General features: G+C 40.6%; 1 protein-coding gene across 1 annotated transcript in view; it reads left to right on the top strand.

The window, feature by feature from the left end:
• Positions 1–6,414, top strand: part of Themis (thymocyte selection associated) — a 233,162-nt gene that overhangs the window by 182,384 nt on the left and 44,364 nt on the right. The gene's annotated exons all lie outside the window — the stretch shown is intronic.

Below are 6,414 nucleotides of genomic sequence, written 5' to 3'. Positions count from 1 at the left end.
ATCAGCTGAGGAATGGATAAAAAAGATGTGGTATTTTTACACAATAGAGTATTATTTAGCTATACAGCAAGATAAATTTGAGTTTTTTGTCAGTAAGTGCATGCAACTAGAGACCATACTCTTAAGTGAAATAAATCAGACCTGCAAACATCATATTGTCTCCTTAGTGCAAGAACCTAAAAGAGAAAATAAAATCTGAAGGGTACAACAGATACTGGGAAAAGGGAGTGAACCTATTCAAAATGAAAGAGTTACTAAGGAAGGACAGGAGAAGGAGTCGGGGAAATAGATATATCTATGTATACAAGCAGGATGCTTTGGACAACTGTACTGTGGATTTATGCTGGTCTATGGAAAGGAGCAGCTAATGCTTAATTTGTTCTGTCTCTTTTTTTCAAATATTTCACCTTTTTCTCTTCTTAATTTCTTATATATTTCTTTCTTCCAATTTTACATGCATGTATCTGGTATTATGAACAACTAGTCTGAAGGCAATACTACACATTACAACAAATACTGTGGAGCTCATATTATTTTATTAAGTGAATTCTGTACCAGTTGTAATTTTTTTGTTCTAATACTATTTTGTACTCTCTTTAAAAATAAAGAACCCTAAATAGACATGGTTTCCCAGACATTTTGAAATTTGAATGAAGTAGTCTAGTTAGAAATCTCCCACGCTTTGTTCTCTTGGTTCATTAATCAATATGTATTGAGGGCTCAATAGAAACTTTCAAAGTGAACAAATAGAAATATTGCGAGGAGAGCATTGTGCTGCAGAATGGACTTGAAAATGGAAGAGCTGGGGCTTCACCGGGGAATCCAGAGTAAAGCACTGAAGCGCCAACAAGGAAGAGAGCAGCGGCACAACCTTCAAGGTCATGGGTGGAGGCTAGAATTTGTTGTGCTGATGAAAGGAGTTGTAGAAGAATTAAAGAGAAGTTAAATTAGCATCTCTAATATATGAAAAACCTGTGACTTTTTGTGTACAGCATATTGTTGGATTTTGTTTCCTAATCCACTGTGCCAGTCTATTTCTCTTAATTGGTGAATTGAGTCCATTTACATTGATGGTTATAATTGAGATGTATTGACTTATGATTGGCATGTAATTTACCTGTTGTCATTTACTCCTTTTTCTCCTGTGTTTAATTGCTTGCCCTATTTAGTTGGTTGCTTCTGATCTCATTTGTGGAGTTCTGATCGTTTTGGTCCCTCTCTAGAACATCTTTCAGTAGCCTGTGTATGGTTGGCTTTGTCATCGTGAAATTTTTTAGTTGTTCTTTGTCATGGAAGTATTTCACTTCTCCATCAAACTTGAAAGAGAGTTTTGCAGGATATAGTAGTCTGGGATGGAATTTGTTTTCATAGAGGACTTGAAGTCCTCTGCTCCATGCTCTTCTTGCCTTCATGCTTTGTGAAGAGAAGTCGGCCATAATTCTGATGGGTTTTCCTTTGAATGTGATCTGCTTCTTTTCTCTAGGGACTTTCAGTATATTATTCTTGAGCTGATTTTCTGGGATCTTGACTATTATATGTCTTGGTGTGTTTTTAATTGGGTTGAGGTTACTTAGTGTTCTGTATGCTTTGATTACCTGAATGTCAGATTGTTTCCTCATATTTGGGAAGTTTTCTGCTATAACTTCTTCCCATATTTTTTTAATGTCATCTGTATTGACTTCTTCTTTCTCACTGATACCTATTAGTCTCACATTTTTTATCTTTGCATCATCCTGCAGGTGATGGATTATTTTTTCCTGCATCCTAGTTCCTTTTATTTTATTTATTTATTTTTTTTTTGCAGAACAGGGGATTTGACTCAAGCTCTTGCACTTGCCAGGCAAGCGCTTAATCTATTGAGCTATCTCCCCGGCCCTTATCCTAGTTGTTTTGAAGAGATCTTTTCTCACCTTTTCACTAGCTGCACCAGCATCCTCAAGATCTGAAACTCTGTCTTCACTTTCACTTAAACAGTTTTGCAAGCTTGTGATTGAGATTTTAAGTTCCTCTATAACTCTTTGACTCTGCTTCATGTGAACTATTTCTTTCCTGTATTGCTCATTCAAGGAATCTGTCATTTTTCTAATCTCTTCTATTTTTTTATCAATATTTTCTTTAGAAGCAATTATTAATTCTTTTACTGCAGTGTTTTCTTCAGATTGGGTTTCCTCCCTTTGTTTCTATAGTTGATTCTTTACTTCAGATGCTATGAGTTCAGAGAATTCTTTTTTTATTTCAGAAAAGAATTCCACTCTGAGTTCCTCTATAACTTTCTGCTGTTGCTTATTTACTTTCGATGCTATTAATTCATACATTTGAGCTAAGGGAGTGTCCTCTCCACTTTTTCTGGGTGGGCATTGGGTTTCCTCCATTATTTTTGCATTTGATTCTTTACAGCAGATGTTATTAATTCAGGCATTTCTTTTTTATTTCCAATCTGAGTTCCTGTATGCTTTCTCCAGCTGTTTCTTTATTTCAGAAGCTGTTGATTCATTGATTTCAGCTGTGTGGTTCTCAATTTGTTCTGTGTTAGTGTCCTCTGCACTTGTTATGGGTGGGCTTGGGGTCTGAGATTGCATTTTGCTCCTTCTCATCATTTTGTGTAGCACTGTCTTCTGACCTTTGTTGTACAGCCTTGGTGCAGTTTCAACCTTAGCACCTACTGAAATTCAGGTGCAGATCTACAAAGTTTGGATTTATCCTGCTGTGCTTGGCTTGGGTCTAGCTGCTGTGCTCAGCTCCTCCCTGCTCCTGCCCTTGGGAGTGATCCTGTTGTGCCCCTCTGGAAAGATGTTCTGTTCCTGGACTAGCTGGATGGCTTTGTCCCCTACTCTTTCTGCAGGGATTGCAGCTGAAGGGTTTTACCCCAGGCCTGTATGCCAGGCCTGAGCTGAGTCTGGAGAGGATAAGGTGAAGTAGAGGGGAAAGGATGCTCTCCCACACCAGGCCTTGGCTAGGACTGGATCTGGGGGTCCCCAGAACGCGGCAGAAATTCTCGCTTGGTGGGCAGGTTTGGGGGTGCTGTGGAGTGGGGGGGGTCCCAAGAGGGTGGAAGAGGGTCTCACCCACGCTGCGCCTGTGCTTGGACCAGCAGGTCCCGCGGGCACAGGGCAGCAGCAAGCTCTCCCACACACTCACCGGGCCTGGGCTAGGACTGGATCTCCGTGACTTTTTGCTACTGAAGTACAATAGAGCCTGCTGTTTTCTGAATAGTACAGTGGCCTCTTTGTGATGCTTTGTTTACTTAAATAATTTGGTTCCAAATTCCCTATCCACAGAACATTTTTCTTTCCTTTATGTGATTGTATCTACATATACATTATTTGGAAATTGGGCTACAGTCCCATTCTGCTTGGATGATTGTGAACTTAGCGCTGGGTAGTGAATGTTTTTTTTTTAAATTAACTTTGCATAGCATTTTAATACTTGGCTTATATTATGCGTATTAAAAATAGTGTCTGCTCTCTGGATTGGTAGTGCCCTGCTTTGCCTTGCAGGGGGTGAGGGGCCAGAATGAAAGTCTACGGCAGGTGGGTAAGTCTAAGGCTTACCCTCGCTTTGCTCAACAGCTTGTGGTTCGTGTGCTGACTGTGAGCAGGATGAAGCTGAGGTGAAGCGACCTCAGATCTGCTCTGAGTCACATCCTGCCCTTCCCTGAGAAATCTCTCTCCCCAAGCCCAACTCGGTCCTGTCCCAGGTACCCTGGGAGGGAGGCGCCAGCTGAATGAAAAAGTAGCTCACTAAGACCGATCACTACAGGGACGTGCCTTTGTCAGAGGTTCTAATACCAGATAAATAAAATACGAAATGCAATATGTTTCTCTCCAGCCTTCAAGGGAGTTGATGAATTCTAGCTGTTTACAGTTCCTGAATGCAAATGTCACTGATTGTGGAGCTCCGTGTGTTTACACTTGAATTACTGTACGACATTTTTGCACCCACATAGTTAAAGAGTAAAAGTCTCAAATCTAACACGTTTAGTCAGATGTCTTAGGGACATATGTATTTTAAAAAAAAAAGAAAAGGTAAAAGCAAAGTATTTGCATAGCTTTTTGCCAAGAAAATGAAAATGGTTTAAATAAATATTCTAGGAGCTGAGATTCGGTAAGAATCCTTGAGAGATGCGTGGCATTTGAGCACTTGTACTTGACTCCGCTTGGAGAAACGCCACACTGAGACTTCGCGCGTGCGTTTTCCAGCCTGTTGGAGTGCTGGGCGTGGAGGAAGGTGCCGAGTGGGTTGCTGCTGAGAGGCTCAAAGAGGTCTGAGGCTTATGTAAATAGCCTTTGTCCTGAAGCTATCGGTGGGGCCGGAAGACACAAAACTCTCTGCCCATCGAAGTCTTTTTTCAAGTGAGAGACTCTTAATCCCGGATCCGCAGTCCTGGCATATGTCCCATATTCAAAGTGGGTACCTAGATGTATCACTGTATCGCTGCCCAACGTAGCTGCCAAGAGCCGGGGAGCACTGCCATCTAGTGGGCTCATGGAGTTACTACCCGCTTCCGGGCTGCTTTCCCTATTGGTTTACAACCTAACTTTTCAGGCAAATGTGAAATGAAAATTTAAATCAAATGCCACAGGGATCAAATGAGCAATGAGTCTATTAATAACCGATGATTTTATTATCTTATCAGTCCTTTCTTTTTTTGGTTCATCTTTCCCCTAACATGCTGAAAGAACCAATGCTGAGCAATATTTTCCTTTTGTTCTATACAATGGTTCAGGTTTTCCTTACTTAGCAATTTACTATTTATCAAAGCTAGGAGAAACGCCCTTATTATCAAAGTGGCCAAGGAGTATTCAACCCGGACTCTTTCAAGACAGAATATAGAGAATTAGTGACATAGCAAATAATGAAAGTATTTCCTACGCAGGCTGAAAGCCAAGCGCCTGCAGACTCTACTTTGGCTTGCATTTCTGGGTTTTGCCTAATCTTTAAGCGCTTGTTTCATTGATCAGTTGTAGCTCTGAGAACTCCTCTGACGCCTGGATGTCACCTCACCAAACGATCGTGATGAATTGTACTTGTGTAAACATTTTTGTCTCCTTGAAATACATAATCCTGAAGCTAGATCTTAGTTCTACGAATCACATATTCATAAGTAGTTGGCTTTCAAATACCTCTTATTATCAACTTGATTTTACCTTACGGAGTTGCCCCTCTCAGTGGCGAAGGTGGCAGTGGACTGAGAAGTGTTCTGCAGTTTCAGGTGCTGTGTGCCTGTGTTTGTGTCAACTGCAGGTCACATTCACTATGTCTCCTGATGCATTTGCCATTCCATTTAATGTATAAATTATATGTAATAAAATTAATTTCCTCACAATACATGACTTTAAGTATGTACTATTAAGAGAATAAAATAAAATGACACATCTACATTTTTGTTCTTATCAAATAAAAATTTTAGAAATAAATAAAAAAGGGCTGGCCAAATAGCTCAGTGGAGTAAAGCACCTGCGTAGGCAGACGCAGGGTCCAGGAGTTCTATCCCTGGGCCTGCTGTGCCAGCCCTGAGATAGCAATTGAGACTGGTGTGGTGGCATGCACCTATAATACCAGCACTTGGGAAGCTGGAAACAGGAGGATCACTGTGAGTCTGGTCTATGTAGTGAGACCTTGTAGATCCTGTCCTAAATACAAGAAAGAAAGAAAGAAAGAAAGAAAGAAAGAAAGAAAGAAAGAAAGAAAGGAAAGAAAGAAAGAAAGAAGAAAGAAAGAAAGAAAGAAAGAAAGAAAGAAAGAAAGAAAGAAAGAAAGAAAGAAAATAGAAAAAAGAAATAAGTGAAAAAGACCATGGGAGACACAAATCCTTTGCTCTTAAGCAATTAACGAAGAGCAAACACCATGCTCATAACCACAGTCATGCTGGGGGCATGACCACATTGCTGCCGGGCCCACAATTTCCTCCAGCTATTTCAGACCTCTGTCCTTGGGGTGAGGGCAACACAGCTTCCCTCTGCCCTTCTAGGTTCTTTGAGTAAGCAATGAGTTAAGTTGACATAAGGCAGATTCACAGGACAAAAAGCATAGATGTGCGTCCTCATGCACGGAAGTCCCCTAGATTGTGAGAGCTGAGGAGCAGTTAGACGGGGGAGGTTCGTGCAGCATCCCAAGCTATGGAAGGCATCTAGGTGAGAGGGCACACGGTTGGCAGGAGGGGTGTGGAGTGTAAGGGGAGTAAAGGCTATCTTGCTGCATAGGTAAAAATCCTCTCAGGTAATAAAAACTTCATAGAGTAATGCTTTGGGTTTTTATATTAATTTTATTGAGAAAGAAGAAGCAATGAGACAGTTTCAAAACAGGTTAGAAGGACAGTTACAATAATTAGTACATTGTATATTGTCTTTGTAGTAGTTACTCTTAGTAAAAGATGAAGACATGATATCTTGTCTAAACACTATTAGTTCAAAA

The sequence above is a fragment of the Octodon degus genome, unplaced genomic scaffold, assembly GCF_000260255.1.
Source record: "Octodon degus isolate 3935 unplaced genomic scaffold, OctDeg1.0 scaffold00034, whole genome shotgun sequence".
Lineage (NCBI taxonomy): Eukaryota > Metazoa > Chordata > Mammalia > Rodentia > Octodontidae > Octodon > Octodon degus.
The sequence above is the reverse complement of the archived record's forward strand: the minus strand, read 5'-3'. Positions and strand labels throughout refer to the sequence as shown.